Source organism: Symphodus melops (assembly GCF_947650265.1).
Source record: "Symphodus melops genome assembly, chromosome: 1".
NCBI lineage: Eukaryota > Metazoa > Chordata > Actinopteri > Labriformes > Labridae > Symphodus > Symphodus melops.
In genome coordinates this window covers 40,343,014-40,361,833 of record NC_136691.1, presented here as the reverse complement: position 1 = coordinate 40,361,833, position 18,820 = coordinate 40,343,014, and the positions used below count along the sequence as shown (strand labels likewise).

At 37.6% G+C, this 18,820-nt stretch overlaps 1 protein-coding gene across 2 annotated transcripts in view; it reads left to right on the top strand.

Annotated features, from left to right (window-relative positions):
* Positions 1-13,414: 13,414 nt before the first annotated feature.
* mef2cb (myocyte enhancer factor 2cb) overlaps positions 13,415-18,820 on the top strand; it is a 68,990-nt gene continuing 63,584 nt past the window's right edge. For both annotated transcript variants that reach the window (XM_079349619.1, XM_079349617.1), the window contains exon 1: positions 13,415-13,644. The gene's annotated coding sequence lies outside the window, so the exon portion shown is untranslated. The remainder of the gene's footprint in view (positions 13,645-18,820) is intronic.

Here is an 18,820-nt window from a genome sequence, read left to right as displayed (position 1 = left end):
ACACACACACTGCAATATAGAGACACTCATGCTGTGGCAAGTGTCACGGCAAACAGATGTGCAGTGAACAACACTGCATTAATTATCCTCCCGACTTCACTCAGCAAATGAGAAAGGGATAATCATGTCATACTTCGTTTTCTACCATATTTGTCTTTTTGCCTTTTTCATTTTTTTGGCATGGGAAGTGGCAGTTCTCATGGGCTGATTGTAACATCATATGCACAGGTACAAAATGTGTAATCTTTCTTGTCGGGATTAGCTAGGCATGTTGTGGTACGGCTGTTAAAAAGTATTAGAAGGGCAAAAAGAGGAACAGTGCTAATATGGGACACGTACAACTCTGCTGCCAGACCCAATTCAGGACATTTATTTTGAAAAAAAAAACAATAACAAAAAAACTATGACACAACTTCTGATACATGTTGGCATTTCATTGAATAACAGAAAAAACAAGCTCTATCTATGGATGCTGTATAAAATATTGCATAAATTGAAGTAATATTCTTTTGTGATAAATGCACCAGCTAACCTCTTTGCACATATATTTTCTGTATATTATTTGCTAACATCTTAGACGTAAATTTGTATTAGCTTTATCTGCTTTCCCTCACTAAACCCTGATGCTTTTACTTTACCGCAGAGTAATTACAATCACACTAAATACTGCAGGCTTTAAGCGTATCAAAAATTAATTAATATCAAATTTATTTGGGTTATCCATTGCTAAAACACATGGTTTTCGCATGCTAATGCCACATATTTTGAAGCATTCCTGCAATTCAATTACTGGGGAATATCATTAAAGGCAACAAATTTACAGTTTAATTTGTGTGGACAATTTAAGTCGCTCCAGAGCTACAGAATCCCCTTCCTCTGTAAGTGGATTAATTAATTTGAATCAATAAAGTCTCTTTGTCGGGTTGCACCACTCCCCCAAAAAATAACTAAGTCCACACAAAGCCTTATCAGCTGCAGCGGAGGTCCAAGCCCTCGCCTCTCAGCTCAAGAAGGAAGTTTTGCTCAGACAATTAATGGAAGATGTTTCCTCCTAGTCTTTTGCTCGTTCAGCTCTTTAAATTCCTGCAGAATGTTAGTTTGTGTGCTTCTTTTTGCAACATGTCTTGATTTGTGATATTGCTTTTGTCATAAGAAATATCAAATCTGTGCTGGCATAGCTCTTTGTATTAACTCTATGGTAAACATTTCTGCATATTTTGGTATCACTTTTAAAACACACTTTATAACGAGGGAGTCCTTACAGTTTGCTATTCAGAACTTTACTAAGAATTGCATCCCCATTATTACAAAAATATCCAATGTATCAAAAAAAGAAGAAAAACAAACTGAAGGATTTCAGAGGGCCATAGCTTGTGGAGGAGCAGTGTTGCTTTGCTTGAGATTTGATGGTGAATTTTTATTACACAGAGTGCAATACATGAAAATAGCATGCAATACTGTTTGAAAGTGAACTTTAATTAAACTTCCTGTTTTCTAATAAACCCATTATTTCAATGCACAGTATGCACAGACATTACTCATTATTACCTGGTTGAGCAGCCATCATATAGGGAAATTATGTCCACAAAAGCACACCTGGGCTCCTTTGGTGAGTTCTCATCTCTTTTATACGTAGATCAACAAATAGTGGGTACAAATTACGAACAGAATGTCACTCCTTCTTCCCTGTTATTAATTGTATTGGGCCTGTTGTAATGTAACTTTGTCATTCTGAAAAAAGAAAGCTTTCAGGTAGATCATACTATTAATTGAGATGCAAATCTTTCTCTCACAACACCTCTCCTGTCTACCCGTATAAAACTAGTTAAGAAGCTCAATAAAGGGACTTTTTGTGACAGATGGTTGGTTTTGGTTACATCTTTTACTTCAGAGATGACGATGTCCTTCACCAAAGCATTGTATTTGTTTGTGACGCTACTCTGCAAACATTTTTATTAAGCAGTCAACATTTTAAAAATTATTAAATATAGACTATGTTGTGTTCATTTTCAATAGAAGTAAACCGCATGAAAAAAGGTGAATAAATTCAAGGGATAGCTGTTGGTGAATGCTCTTTAAACTTCCCACTTCAGTATGACTGCTACATTTTAGCCACAAAAATAAATATTTCTGAATGCAGAAAAAAACTTGAAGAACCGAAGTTATGGCAGATGAGGCGTAGGGCATTTACTTCGTACTCCAATCACACTTTAGAATTTCCATATCAAGCGGCCTTATCAAGTTTCCAACAGGAAACCATGACTTATCAGGTGTATAAAGGCAAAGTGAACCACAAAAGTCCAAATACTTCATGACATGGGTAACCATTGTAAGAAAACTATATGTTTAAAACAAGTCAAACAGTCCAATGGTCTTTAAGCAACAAAACAGCAACCTCTGTACACAAGATAAACAAGCATGTTGTTTTCCTTTCAGCTTTATGGGCAGCCCCAGTAACCAAAATCTGGAAAGATGTAAACAAATTGTGAATTACTCAAGCTCACAGCTCAACTGCCTGCCACAAGCCAAAATCTATGTTTAACAATCTGGAAACACCTGAAACGTTTAACTTTTTGACTGGCTGGGATATAGGAAATCATTTCAAGTAGCGGTTGAGAGTGCATGAAAAACCTTGACAGGTTGTGTGTTGAGTAGCATGAGACCTAGTTGCTGGATGAGTCACTATGACTACCCTGAAATGTAAAATTCATGTAAAGAACAATATCCAGCCTCCACATGTCAGTGTGCAACATTAGTTTTGCTGTTTTAGTGTCATCTTACATTATTGGAAAAGCATAAAAGTGCCTCGCTATGCCTTAACACATAAAACAGCTCCATCGGATTACTTCACATTTCTGAGTGCTCATGTTCATGCTACCTTTGATTCCTACTTTCAATTAGGGATTTAGAACAGCTGTCTTCAAACATAAAGATTATATTTTGTGATCTGTGTTGACTTTCTCCCTGGTTTCTTGAAGGGAAAAAAAACATTATAGTGTTGATAATGACAGATGAGTGAGGCTTAAAATATGTTGATAGGTGACTCTAAGTTATGACCAGTCTGAGGATGTTTTCGACTGTGTGAGAACAAAATGTTCATCAGTGCAATAATTGCACGTTTTTATTTTTTAATAGACAGATATCATTATCTCATCTGACTTTATACACACCTAGTAGCTCTCTTTCTCTTTCTCTCTCTCTCTCTCTCTCTTTCTCTCTCTCCCTCCTTCAGCCATGGTGAGGAATCTGATGCAGAGGTGTTGCATTTCTGTTTGTGTAAGAAGTCCAGTTTGGAAAATCGGAACAGCAACACTGTCCTGCCCTCAAACAGAAAAGCTGTTCAACACAGAAGGCTTCTCACGAGAAACATTATTTATCAGGTAACCGGAGCAAGCTTGTTTCACTGATCTGGAAGAGGAAAAAATGGGTTTGTTAAAGATGGGGTCAATGAAGTCATTCGTTTTGTGGAAAATGACCCAAGGCAGAATTGGTCTGACTCTTTCTCTCTCTCTCTTATTTGGACAAAAGATGCATTTAATACAACCGCTGAAAACTTGTGTTGTCATGAAAATGCTATTCCTGCTACGTTCACTATGCTTATAATTTTTGCAGGATTTAAGTGTGATGATTTATGTACAACAGGATAATTATTTGTTGCAAAATATCCTCTTTGACTCAAGTGTGCTCATTAAATAACACCAGCACTTTCAGTTTATTATTATATATTATTATTGGATGGTTATGTTGTTTGTTGTCTACTTAATATGCTTCATCTAGTAAATATAATATTATTTATTTTGTTATATGATTATTTTTTATATGGAGTGTGGTATTATTGAAGATTTATTAGGGAAATGCCTCTATTGCTTATGTGTTTAGTAAATAAAGGATAACAAACAATGACCATTTCAATGAGACCATTCATATTTCTTTTTTTTTTTTCGAGCAAAAGAAAAAGATGCAGAGAAGATACAGTTGTTTACCTTACAACCAAGATGCAGACCCGGCATAATTATACCTGCCACTTAGCAATAACAAACGGTAGCGAGAACTAAAGAAAGAACATTGGTTCAAATGCCTCTAAAACAGATGGTTACACAACAATGCCTGTTTTTCTGATGAGAAGACCACGTGTTTGCCTTTCGAAATGATCACATCTGTGTTGCAAAGCTGCAGCCAAACCTGGTCCAGAGGGACAATATAAAAGAAATCATCGAACGTCCTCGACTTTGAAAAGGATAGAAGACCGGGGAAAAACAAAACATGCTTGCAGATACAATATATGTCACGTTTTATATCCTGTTAAGCATCCAATGTATGTATCCCTAATTATTAAGAAAAAATAAAGTAAAGTTGAAATTTCTACATTTCTTTAATTGTATATGTCAGTTTGAGACACCTTTTTTTTTTTTACCAAGGCACTAGTATGTTTTCATTTGTCTAGTTTTATGTCACTTTATTATCACTGTATGTTTGCCAGCTTTCCTTTCCTATTTTGGTGGTTTATGGAAAATAAGTAGATAAGAACCTATCAATAAAACAACAGTTGTATCCAGAAAATGGAATTGTTAATTTGGATACACATGTCTCTGTTTTTCATTTTGGACTTAGCCTATAAAGCGTTTGACCTTTGACCTCCTCTGATAAACTAAAACTAAATGTTATAAGACTGCTTGGGAACATGATATACTATTTGCACTGCATCTTAAAATTAAGTGAGAAAAAAAAATCTTACTTACATTTTCTCATCGCTTTCAAACACATCTTTAATACATATCTCATAGCACACACGTACTGTTCTATATGATGTATATAAAGATGTGGCCCAGATTTACTGTGGAAGCTGATGGATGAAATCAGATAGATGAATCAAAGCCAAGATCTCTGAGATCTTTTTGAGTCTAAAACCATGGGCTTAAACACATGTATCACATTTATTCACAACAAAGCTCTATTTAATATCAGTCTGTATAGTGTGAGTGTTTGATCAACTGATGAAATTCGATCAGTCAGTCTTTATTTGTAGAGTGCCAATTTATAACAAATGTTATCTCAATACACTTTACAAAATGGAAGGTCGAGACCTTACTCTTTGTTAAATGATTTATGAAGACACAACATTCATCCATCATGAGAACAACACTAAGCTACATTTAGCAAAGTTAAAGTGGTAAGGATATACTGCCTTCAGAGACCTCAAGCAGAACCAGACTCATGCTTAGCTCTAAGATTCTCTTCAACATTTCTTTCTATTAATGATAATACACTTATGGCTTATAGAAGTTATAGCTCTTACATTTACTTTAAAATGTATAATGATGATAGGGGGTGCTGGTGGTGCAGTGGCAGTGTGCATCGAGGCCATAGTCCTCACACCGGCGGCCCGGGTTCGCGTCAGGCCTGAGGCTCCTCTCCTGCATGTCTCTCCCAACTCTCTCTCCCTGATTTCGGCCTCTGTCCACTTTCCTCCCTCTATAATAAAGGCATAAAATGCCAAAAATAAATCAGCGATTGATTATTAATTTTAATAGTTGATTAAGAGCAATTACTTTTAAGACATAAATGTTTTTTCCTTTAGTTTCTGTGTCGAATCAATTCTGTCACAAGAAGTAAAAAAAGAGAAGAGAGATAGTTGGGGGTGGTCTGCACTACTAGCTGTCCTTTGGCTTTAGATGATTATTCTTGTCAGGAGAGTGGTGGGCAGTTGGGCACTTTAACCTAAAATACTGTAATGGCTTCACAACTCAGCGTTATACCAGCACTCCACCTCCATCTACTCAAAGCAGAACTGTGAGGATCTAAGTTCAACCAAGAGCTGCTCTTTTAAAATGCTTTTACCCCTGAGTGGCCCTAGCAAAAGTTAGTTTTAGACTTGGAAAATGACATGAAATCAATTCTTTGCAGATTCACGGGTACTGTAAGCACAAGTTGTCACTGTGGAGCGCTTAGGTATAGGAAAACTAGAACCTGTGTAATGCTAAGCTTCTCTTAAGCCTTTCCTTTTTCTATGCTCTGTGCAAATTTGATAAAATACTATTTTTCCTTCATGGCCTTGTTTCCAAGAAAGCATGTACTCACTATTTGATTTTATTGCATAAGGAAATACATGGTTGTCAACAGAAGGAGAACAACCATTAGCGTCTCCAACAATGAAAGCAAAAATCCAGCGGGATGTGATCATAATCCACCAGCAGTGCCAGGGCATATGGAAGATCCAGAGACAGGCCTCTCCTTCTTGGTGGATCCATCTGTCAGTCTCTGGCGCTGCTTTGCCGCTCTCTGGCACATTTGACAGCCCTACGCCTCGGCTCGATAAGAAAATTATACAAATGTAAGGGTGGAAAGGTGTAATTGAAGATGGCAAAAGGGCTGATTGGGAGACGTTTAAATGATTATTCTCCGGTGTTGAACATTGAGGGCGTGTGGCACAGGCCACCTAGACAAACACTTTGAAATGATTACTGCTCCTGACAAGAAAAGTCCTGCTCTCGCTTTCTTTCTGAGAACATATACGCATCCACCGTCGGTGTGTGATGTATGTGCATGCTCACTGTGTATGGCTCTGAATGACGCCTACGTGCGTATTTATCTGCATTCGTTTATCAGGATATTTGGGTGTGAGTGTGTTGTGGCTGCCAGGCATGTGTATAAGCTCTGCAGAGTTCCTTACCAGCAGCAACCACAAAGCACGGAGGATTTGCATCAGACAGATTACAGCACTGCAGCCATGACAGCATCTAATGGAAAAAACAAGACACCTTTTAATGAAGATGCTAATTTGAGAAATACCACACTGTGCTCTGAAATATAAATCAGAAATCTAAATATAAATCATAGGGAGATGCAACAGTGGCCTGACACAGGGAAGTCCCACCTAATTAAAGTTTATTCATGACCAGATTGTATATAATGACTATCTTCATTTTAATATATATATATATATATATATATATATATATATATATATATATATATATATATATATATATATATATATAAAATGAAGAAAAAATGAAGATAGTCATTACATACAATCTGGTCATGAATAAACTTTAATTATATATAGAAAATTTTCTTTTAAATGATGATTTCCTAACCAGTGAGAAGTTACAATTATTTTAAGTGTATCTCAAGCTAAATAAAAGGAAGGGAAGTATTCCAGTTATCAAAAACCATGTGTTAGTTCAATAAAGAATGTTTTTTATAATTCATGTTTCTTTGTGAATTATTGAAAAAGTCTTCAGGGTTTTTTTTTAAAAAGGTTATTTTCACATTGTCTTTTTAGCGGATGCTAAACTTTTAATCAAAACCCTATTCTAGTGAATCCTGGCATATACTGTATTAACATAATTGTAAGCATAACAAGCATTTTTTCCATTTAAAATAATGAATAACAAACAACACAAGATGATAATATTGAAGGAACTAATACTACCTTAAACATAAGACATGGATAGAGATCTACAATCTTTCTGCTGGGTTCTCATAACTTTCTACTCTTTCTTTAGATTTGTGCTGTGTACCTTAAACAAGTTGAATCTTTCATTTGGTTGCATGCGTGGCAGTCATAAAGACTTTGCCACAATGAAACAACTGACATATCACTTTTTCCCCTGACATAGTCAGACGTTGTCTATCTATGTGGTCTGAGTCAGAGTTGTGTTTTGTCATGTTAAATGTAGTTGACAGAGGAGCCAGGCAACACCCTAAACCTCTGGTCTGAAACTTTGTTTTCCCTGGGCTCCAGAGCACTGTACTCTCTTAGGCCCTCTTAGGTCTGTCAGGGCTGATGGCAGTTCACTGTACTTTCTCATGTCACCTATCAACATCAGCTACTGTAACACTTTTTTTGCAAGCATAATGTAAAGGGTGTAGCAGTCATTCAGTTTTATTCAGATATAAATGCACAGAGGTGGGCACAACTCATCAAAAATTGAAGGTCTACTGTACTCTTTTGTTTACCTCGGCTTGTTGTATGTGTCGTTGTTCCTTCCATGCAAGTCACGTCAAAATGCAGGATAAGCTAATTCATTGATTATTTCATTATTATGAATCAGCTGATTTTGGAAGTATTTCTTGTTGCAAAAAAAAGGCAAGTGGAGGATGCCAGTGGCTATGATGAACAGACTGGTAACTCCAGCACTGACATGGTAGAAAAGGGCTAGCATAAAAATTGGCGAACAGCTCAACTCTACTTTAACTGTATGTGTCCCCGAAGGATGATTGGTTGTGCGGCAAGAAAATAAAAATCAGAAGGATCAAGAAGAGGACTGTCTGAATAAGCTATGCTAATAGTGTAAGCTAGCATCATTAGATATGAGAAGGATGCGATAGTGATGTGAAGCTTGCTTCAGGCTAATGTTAGCTACAGCTGACGGTTAGCTGCTAGCTAGCACAAATGAATTGCTGTTAGGCCTACTGTGGTTTTTGTTCTGTGAGGATTTGGTAAATCCACTGATGCCGTTTTTTGGTGACTTTGATTGTCGTTCATTCTGTTGGTTTTCACTTTTTGTATACATTTGATTGTCGCTGAGGGACAATAGGTCATAGTTAAAAGCATAAAAAAAAATGCATCCTGCACAAGGTTGATCCATGTACATCAGCCATACACAAGACTTTCTCTGCTGATGAGAGATAAAGGGAATACAAATGAATAAAAACCATAAAGTATACACACAAACAGACGTAACAAAAATCTGACAGACAAAAGATTAAAAATATATATTTCAGGTAAATGCGAAAACATTTATAATCATGTAACTTCCTATTTTTTTAAATGCAAAAAGATAAAAATAAAAGAATAGATTAAAAAAAGAGAATGAGATCATCCCTGTATTTTAAAGATGTTCACTATATGGGCAAAAAGTAGTACTGGACAGACATAAGAGCAGTATATCTGTAATGGTGCACAGACTGTACAGTATGTACTTCCAGAGTCCATTAAGTAAATAGACTGCTGAGTGAGTTCACAAACAATGCTGATTTTTTTTCTTGCACTCCAATAACCAACAGAGAGATAGGTATTAAAATAAATGAATTGGTATCTTTTTTAAAGATGCTCTGCACTGACATGCAAATATATCTGGCTAGAATATGTAGGGCTTTGATTCAAAAAGCTAAGGATCAACTCTTGATGCATGATGCTAAATATAGCCCGACTAAAAAAATTACAGTAAGGGTGGTTTCTTGCTTGGCGTGCTTTCAAAGGAAGTCAGGATCATATACTGAGTTGATATGGCATCATTCAATATTGTACAGTATGCAAAGTTGAGTTCAGATGGCATCAAAAGTTCATTGGTTTCTCACTTTGTATTGACTTCTTAGACATGACGGTTTATTCAGGGGTGAAAATACTAAAAGAGCAATAAAAAGGAGAAAATGGGAGTTAAAGCATTGAGATTGAATTCAATGATGAAGCTAATGTCAGGGATTAAAACTTAAAGCGTGAATATTAATCAAGTTGTTGAGTTTTGATATTGTGACTTTGGTCCATTTCACTTCTTGAACTGGTTAATTAAGAAGTCATCCTATTTTATTTTAAGTATAATACTGTAGCGTTTCTTTAATATTTGCAGATAGGAGGCTGATGTTTCAATTGCAGCGCTCGTCACTTTAAAGATGGTGCCTGAGGCACAAAGTTTAAGTCATACTGTGGAGAAAGAAAAGGAGAGAAGAGCACTTGGTTTCACTCTTAATCTTTAACACTTAAAGTTTATAAAGAACCATATCATGTTTCTTTATTTTCTTTAATTCCAGAAAATGTGCTCTAAATTGCCTATATATGACTCGTGATAATTTCACAGTCAATCAATTAAAAACTATGGGTGCATGATTTATGTTCTGAAAGCTTGACAGTGGTCACATGACTCACCTTCTCCCAACTGTTCTTTGGGGGGGGGGGGGGGGGGGGGGAATGTAAGAGTGAACTTACAGAGGGAACAGTGTGGGATAAAGAGTTACCCATGGCACCAGTCATAATCCACCCTTCAAAAGAGCCAGATGGGGAGGGTAAGATTTCAGTGAAAATATTGTTTTTGGATTGAGGTGTATGCTCTCTCACTCACTCACTCTCTCTCTCTCTCTCTCTCTCTCTCTCTCTCTCTCTCTCTCTCTCTCTGTGTCCTTGTCTCTCTCGATCTTTCTCTCTTGTACTGTCCTTTCAAACCATCCTCCTGCTGTGTTTTATCAGATCCCGTCACAGGGGGCCTCTTATAAAACCAACAGAGCTCATCATGACAGAGCTCCAGAGGGCTGTTTTGGTCAATCCGTTTTTAATCTACTGCGTTCCACATAGGGTTAAGCGTAGGGTTAAGGCCTTGGCTGGTATTTATCAAACATATCAGATTCTGAGTGCTGATTTTTAAATCAGCGCTGCAAAACCTTTTCATCTGGAGTGATTTGTGATGAAAATGCTGGTTAAGGGGACTCGAGCAGTGGTCCTAAATCAGCAGTCTTACCCTGAGACGCTCGATAAACATACAGCCCCTGGGTTTGTGTCTGGGCCGGTGGGGCTGTGGGGCAGAAAGGTATGTGCTTAGTGGTGATTGTGCGCCGCGGCCTCCCCTCATTCTCCGAGGCTGAACACACACAGAGCGACCTTGTATTAAGCATGAGGGCTGGGCAGACACACTGAAGTCAGCTCACGCAATTCACTGCATTGAAGCCAAAAAAGTATATGTTCCTACTGGACACGTCAAAAATCACCAAAAATCATGACTTATTCTATGGTATTCTGCCTAACTCTTACCAAAATAGAAATCCAACTTCGGTTGAACAATTCTTTATGAGTTTCCCCTAATCATCGGCTCCAAGCCAGGCTGCAGGGTTACCCTGGACTTACTTTAGAGGTTTCAAAAGCCCTCATAAATCCACTCAGAGTTACATAAACCTGTCAGTGTGTTCATTACAATAATTACTTTAATTTTGTGTTGATGATTTCAGCATGAAGCAACAAAAAACTGAAGAAAAAATAAAATGGAGTAAAAGTCATTTTCACAGTAGACGCCATGCGACGTTTCACAATGAAAGTGCGTCACCTCTGAGCTGACAGAACATTTTCTGTTTCCCTACCGGCATGGCCCACAGTGTTGTGAGCCATGGCACGGACACACAACCAAACTCTTGGTAGTGACACACTCTAAAATGCAAAAAACACAGATGTACGCGAATGAGCGAGTTATTAACAATGCACTTCTGTGAACACAGATGAATACATGTACAAAACAAAAATCTCACACAAACTATGTGAACTAGCTCATTTAATTTCAATTTGGACAGGATGTACTCTTAAGTTTACTGACTGAGCCGTGGCCTTGTAGGTTCTTGTGGTCGACAGTGCGCTACAGAATATGTGTTATGCTTAGCTCTGTTTTTCTTCTCCTTGACCCTGCCACTTTCAAAAAAGCAAATCTTAGTTTGTCTCATAAAAGTGTTAGGCATAAACCACCTCTAACTTTATCAAATGCTAAGTGCCATATTGGGTTGCATTTGACAAAGATTCAGTACAGGTTTTCCTGTGGAACAGGGGCTTTACACAGCGTTTTCTAATTTGCTAAACTTAACCTTAACTCGCTGAAATTAGAACCTCAAGACCGACACTTTTGATATAAAAGAGTGATTACAGCAAAGAAAGTCAATTTCGACAATTTATGAAAATATTGTGATTTTCCAGAGACAGAACTGATCAATCTCTGGCAGTCGAATTAAGATAACTTTGCAGATGACACATGAAGTCATGCTGAGTTAAATAATATAGAATTCATTCAAATATAAAAGGAACCTGTTTCTAGTATTCATTTGTTTTTTAAAAGCTGACAGTTTTTTCTTTTTTGATCCTAAATACATCTTAACCACATGATCACAATACATTTCAACTTGTACAAGAGAATGAGGCATAGGCACAGACATGTCTAATGTTGCCACGAGAAATTACTATGCTGAAGACACTGCTTCTCTGCCTTATCTAGGGATGTTATAATCACATTAAGTCCCACAAACATCCATCAACCACTCAGCACCCACACCTAAAAGATCACTGACTTCCTGTCTATGATGTCATCCGCCATCATGGGCCAGACAATATATAGGGGTACAGGTAGTCATGGTGACAGATTCCCCAAAATAAACAGATTAGTTGATTATCTATGCCAAGAAACATGTAAACAATACACTGGGATCAATGCAAAATATATTAGACTTTCAAAACAGTCTAAACATCTATTATCAGGGGAACATCCTAGTTTTATCTGCTATCACGGTGTATTTCCTATTTTGGATGTTTTCTGGGAAAATACCAATCAATATTTTACTCATCTTTCCTTTTACTATCAATCCCAACATTAGCAAATTTGCTGATTTAAAAAGGAAATATGAAACGCTAATTTAGGATTATCATTCAGTATTGCTACCTACGTTAGACTTTGGCAAATAATATAAATAATTGTTAAAAAAAACAATAAAAAAAACATTTACCCTCCGCCAACCCCAAAAGACTCTAAATTAACAGATGGTATTATGATTTAAGCTTGTTGATACTAAAATTCTTTTAAAGGCATCATTTAGAAGGAAAAATGTTCAGGATGCCAGAAGCTTAGGAAAACTGAAAACCTTGATCCTGGAAGTACGTGTATGATTTTATCAGGTATTAATGGTTAAAATGTCATTTCCTGAGCATTATGGCTCCTTGTACAAACAAGACTGTGAGCGGATCTGAGTCATGAAAATATTTCTCCAAATGAGTTTATAATTACAAAATTGTAGGTGTATACCAATGAAGCTGGCATTTGACATCTGTCTAGATGCTATCACTGCTGGCTAATCTCTTTCATTGAATTATTTAGGTATGAATAAAATAGATTACATTAATGCTGGTTATGAAGGTGGTAACAGTACATTTTCACAGCAAAGACTATTTATAATTTTGTGCAGCTGTGAGTGATTGGATCATCAAATTAAAGATCTGGCCTGTTTAATTAAGAATGGTATAAGTATTACAGACAGGTAAAGGGAATAGATACAACGTCTGTACTTATGATATTGAGCTTTATCTGTAACAGCTCGATCTAAAAGGAGAAAAAAAAAGAATAAAAAGAATGCCGTCTCTCTGTTTTCATGTTGAAGTTCTGGATGTGTGAAGTGGGAAAGGGGAGGGGGAGTCTTTTTTAGCCTCAGTGAGGATGGTAGCATTCTTGAAGGGGCAATAATCCAGGGCATATATGCCAGTGCTGACAAAGGTCTGTGTGTGTGTGTGTGTGTGTGTGTGTGTGTGTGTGCGTGTGCGTGTGTTTGAGGGGGGTACTGATCCCATCAAGACTAAATTTACCCAGGAGTGATGGGAACAGGTGGATTCAGTTGGGACAGAGGGGGTGTGGGGGTGGCTGGAAAGAACCCGAGCTGGTTACAGTTCAGACGGCGATTGGGAGGCAAACACACAACCCAAATCAGGGGTTTCTATTCAAAGCCAGCTGGTCTGGCTTTATCACATGCTGGACATTTATTTTAGGCTCTTTATTTGTTTGTTTTTTTTAAAGTTCCCTTTTGTTAACTTTCCTTTATTTTGTTGAATTTTTGAACTTTTTGATAGAGTTGGGCCTTAGCTGGTGCTGAAGGGCGTAAACTTCCTGGGGAAGCAGAGAAACGGCACGGGTGAGTTTTAACAGAACTCCTTTTCCCCTTCTGGATCTCAATCTGTCAGTGGTTTAAAAAAAAAAGAAAAACTTTCTTCACCAGGATTGGGAACCGAGTCAGCACAGTGGGTCATGACATGTTTAACAGATTAAGCCATAATTCTGATATTTGAGCTTTGAGAATTTGATTCCACTCTGAAATTTATTTTGAAGTGCCATTGCCTAATTGTTTCATTAAAGCCTTTCTGGATCTATGAATGATGTCTTTGTCATGCAGTCCTATGCTTGAAAGAACTAGACTAGTGGATGGATGAAACACTTAATAGATATTTATTTCAAGTTTGCTGCTCTTCAAAGTAGAAAGACAGCAGAGAAAGTCTTACAGTCACATGCCAGCTGTTGCCAATCACCTCTGTAGAGCTCTGACAGAGGAGCACACTCAGGCTCCTGGTGTGTGTGTGTGTGTTTAACTTTTAACAGTCTGCATTTATCCTCCTCCGAGGCAAGACGAATGGTTAAGGTCCTAAAGTGGAGTTTTATTTTCTGCTGTTTCTCTGTTTCTAATTCTTCACAGTCAGTTTAGGTTACTGGTACTTTAAAGGGTAATTGCGCAGAACATCTCGTTGCACTATCTGGAATCATCAGTGGGAGAAAGGAGCGTGGCCTTAACAGGCTGTTTGCTCTGGAAATGACTCACTCCCTCGATGTAGCTACCTAAGTGGCAGACACACACTTCACCAGCAATAAGTGTCACACAGTTTGCTGTTTAAGTACGACATATTGGGCAAATTTTTTGAAAGAAAGGAGGAAGTTGTGTCATATTTATTAATCAGAAAGGATTTACTCCTAACCAAAGAAAAGGTTTTGCTTTGGGGCTCTTGTCCCAGAACAACCGTGTGGAATTTATATTAAAGTAAGGCTTTGTTTGATGTTAATGAGTGGTGAATGACTGCTGGAAACTTTCCTTACACTTTTTATCCTACTGTAGCTTTTGGATAAAATAAGAGAAGAATTAATATTATTCCTGAATTTGAAACCCTCACAGTGAGGGTTATTTTTGGTTCCATTTTGCATCCCTTTAACAACCCAAATAAAGGAAATCATACATATACAGACATAAGTCATAGCATAGACATGCAACCTCTGCCCTTTATTTTGAACCTGGGCATCTCTACTGTCCTGTTGGTATGCACCTATAGAGGCAGGACCTGGCAAACTTTGACCCAGTTTACAGGAACTGCACGGTCTTCACTCACTGTATTAGCTTTTCGGCCCCTGAATTCCACAGCTTTGATGGTCAGCGGAGTTGAGGAAACACGTTGTTTTCTTTCTCTGTAGGGCCACGGGCGCTCTTACGCAGTTGCTGCTCTACCTTTGAAACTCTCCCCATCCTGTCATTTTATCTTCATGCTCCTCTGTTTGGGCCATTGTTTCAAACCAAATGAATTGAAGCAGGAAGATTATCTGTCTCAATTATAAAGATGAAATTGAATATTATTTAAAGTTGGCATAGTGACATATTAAAGGTCATACATATTACAAAACTCACACTTTGCTGACATGATGACAGGAGATATAGAGTCGTGATTACTACTTGTTTGAGCTTGTTGTCTTCATAAGTGCAGATATGCTTTTTGAAGTTTTGTGCTGTTTTTGTGTAAATTAAATGTAAGATACAGCACTGAAATAATGGTGTTAGTTTACAGCTGCTGATTGAAAGCATGCCATTAGTTAATGTAGTAATTGTTCTCCATGGTTATTCGGTGACCAACACATGTACTAGAGTTACTGCAGTGCATTTCATTTTCAAAACAATTATCCCTAAACAATGAGACATACGGAAGCATTTTTCCATTGTGATGGTATTGAGAGTACAGATATCTTTGTTAATTTGTAATGGCTTACGGTTACAGTATTCTGCTCCTGTTTTTTTCCTTTTCATTCTCTCTGTCATCTTTATTATTTAATTCTGGAAGATTTCCAGCTTTAGTCTAGCCTCCTGTATAAAAAAAAAAAAACTTTCTTTCTATCTACCCCCCGGAGCAAAGTTGAGGCCAGAAAACAGTATGACGCTCTGCTGCCACTGTACAACGCCGGCGCGCCAGGCTGCCTAAACCTACAAACACGAGTGCTGGCGCGAGGCAGCTCCTTTGATCTGCAGCTAATCTCAGTTGCCTGCCTCCCCTCTGATCATGTCTGAATAAGAATGAGTCGGGGTGATCCTTGAGGCACAAAGAGCTTTCAGACTCTGCTGCTCGTCTGCCGAGCTTCAGCCCTGTGTAACGCAGACCTTGCGCAGACAGTCGCTAGGCCTTGCGTTAACACATCAGAGCTATGTGATCCCTCATTTAGACACACATTATATTCCACTCTGCTTGTTCTTCTTCACAGCAAGATGCTATCAGCTGCTTGTTGAGAGTGTGGGAGAAGTTGCACAGCCATGCTGAGTGATCTTTAATTGTAAGGGGAATCAGCTGAGGTCAACAGCTTGCAGGAGGGACTTCTGCTGTGTAATGATAACTATGGGGATTGGAAATGGTTTTGACTGTAGGCTTTTATACAAAAGCAGAATGTATTTTAGAAAACGGGTAAGGCACTGTCACAACCACATGTTATCAATGAAATAGCAATGAAAAGTACAAGAACAAAACTGCAAATGTAAAAAATTTAACATTGTTATTCAACCTACCTGTACATGCATGGCCCTGAAATTTAAACAAGAGTTCTTAAATGTTCACAAGTTTTAGTCTGTTATAGTCTTGTAAAATGTTTATTTATATGTCCGTACAATCTGTTTATACAATCTGTTTTCTGTTCTGTGATCCTTATAGTTTACTTGGTCAAGATTTAAATAAACCAGTGATCAGATTTAGATAGATAGATAGATAGATAGATAGATAGATAGATAGATAGATAGATAGATAGATAGATAGATAGATAGATAGATAGATAGATAGATAGATAGATAGATAGATAGATAGATAGATAGATAGATAGATAGATAGATAGATAGATAGATAGATAGATAGATAGATACTTTATTGATCCCGAGGGAAATTCAAGGCATCCAGTAGCAGTATACAGACAGGAAGGACACAAGACATTAGTTACAATTTATTTATGGGGAGTATCATGAGTATGGGGAAAGTGTAATATGCTAAACTTATGATGTATTTCCATGGCCAAAATAAGTCTTTGTCAAATCTAAATATTTTTTAGAATTTAAACCACCAATTAATCCTGTAATTTTTCTGGTGAAGATACATTTAAGTGAAACACATTAAAACAAATATTCGCCTTTTTGTGTGTGCCAATTGCTGTAACACCTCTTAATTTGTTTAATTTAAACTCTACTGATCATGGAAAAGACTCAGACTTGGGACCGACTCCTTTTCTAAACACTTACAATGTTTCAATCTCAGCTTTTTTCACCACATCAGGAAACACCGGTGGGCACGCTTTGAATAGAGACACAAAAATGTAACGTTGGCATCTCTCCTTTATAGGCTCAATTAGCGAAAGGTCAGTCAGAACAATGCAATAACTGTGCCCGGGTCGGAGCAGCTCATAGGGAATTACTTTCCAACCATTCAAAGGGGGAAAAATCATTAGCTGAGAGTGAGTTTCATTTTTTTCTTCTCACATGAAGCAATCTAGAGGAGACAAAGAGAACTTTGAGCCTCTGATATACAGGCAGAAAGTCTGGCAATTACACTCCATACAGCATAGAGGAGCTACAGGAGGGGGAGGGTGAAATGCACTGTCAGGGATTAGACGAAAACAGGATGTAAATTAAAGTAAGATCATTAAAATGTATGGATAATGCTTAATGGTTCCTGATATTTAATTTCTCTTAAAATCAAATGATTGAGCTTAAGTGTTTAGATGATTCCTCTAAATGAAAATACTCACATGCTCTCAATTTAGATATAGTTAGGTTAAAAATAAACGTTGAAGGGGCCCACATTTAACCTATGCAATAAACCAGTTTGTTCTGTGGTAAATAGATGCAGAGCTCCCCTACAGGCAACACATTTAATTACAGAGCAGCACCTGAATGCACCTCTGCAGGCAAAATGTGCTCTTTATATGAAGCAGCTGGTGCACTGATGCATCTGTCACGCGTGTAGGGGGATACATGACAATAAAGTACTTTGATTGTAAAACTGGTGAGCAGTGCTGACAGTTTCATAAAGTTAATTAATCTGCAGACATCAGGCCTGAATAATGGAATAATTGAGCTTCCAGGAGTCGAAGACGGGGGTTATTATGGACTTTAAATGAGATTGTACGCACATAGAACACAAAATAAGTTTTGGATGTTACACAGTATCATTTAGATTCCCGATAAACAACCTGATTAGACAAAATTGGATTAGGGGCAGTCACCTCTGGAAGTTTAAATGTGTTATGTCTGTGTCTACATCTGCACACGTAAATAAGTATATAACAAAGTGATAGAGCAACAGGTCCCAACAACGCCTCGCCCAGCGGCTCCGTGTCTCTTGCAGTCAGTGCCGTCACAGGACCGAGGGGCTTTTCCTGTGATGTAACTGGAGCATCAGGCAGAACAAAGGCAGAGCTTGTTGTTCAGCTTGTGCCTCATCCATAATGCATAGAAGGTGTACAGACAGAAAACTGTTGGTTAAACACGACACATGCAAATCACCAGCACTGCCTCTCGTTTGACATTGCTCGGTGAGGGGTTGTTATGTGGCCATTACAAATTCAGAGGCCTTGTGACTTTGTTTTTGTTGCATTTAGGTCTGCGCTGTATCCAACGGTTAGATGAACTGAAACTGAACTCCGAGAGACTTACATTCTGGCCAGACACGGTTAATGGATGAGCCAAGAAAAAAACTGTGTTATTGAAAATAAGGCTCTATATTGTTTCACTGATGAATGAGTCATACCATTATGGAGCTTATCATTAGAACTGCACTTATTTTTCTGTCTGCTTGGATTTTTTTTCCTTTTTGAAAAAAAAACCTAACAGAAAAAACCCATAAATCACAGCTTACCCAAACTTTAACAGATGTGTTTATAAGCCTATTAAAATTTTATGAAAATGTGGGGTCATTTAATATCCAAATGGAAAAGAAAATCTGTTTATTGTATTGTCATTTTGTTACAAGGAGGCAGACAAGGAAATAACTGAACTGTTGTTTACAAGCTGTCATTCAAGAGTTGGTAAT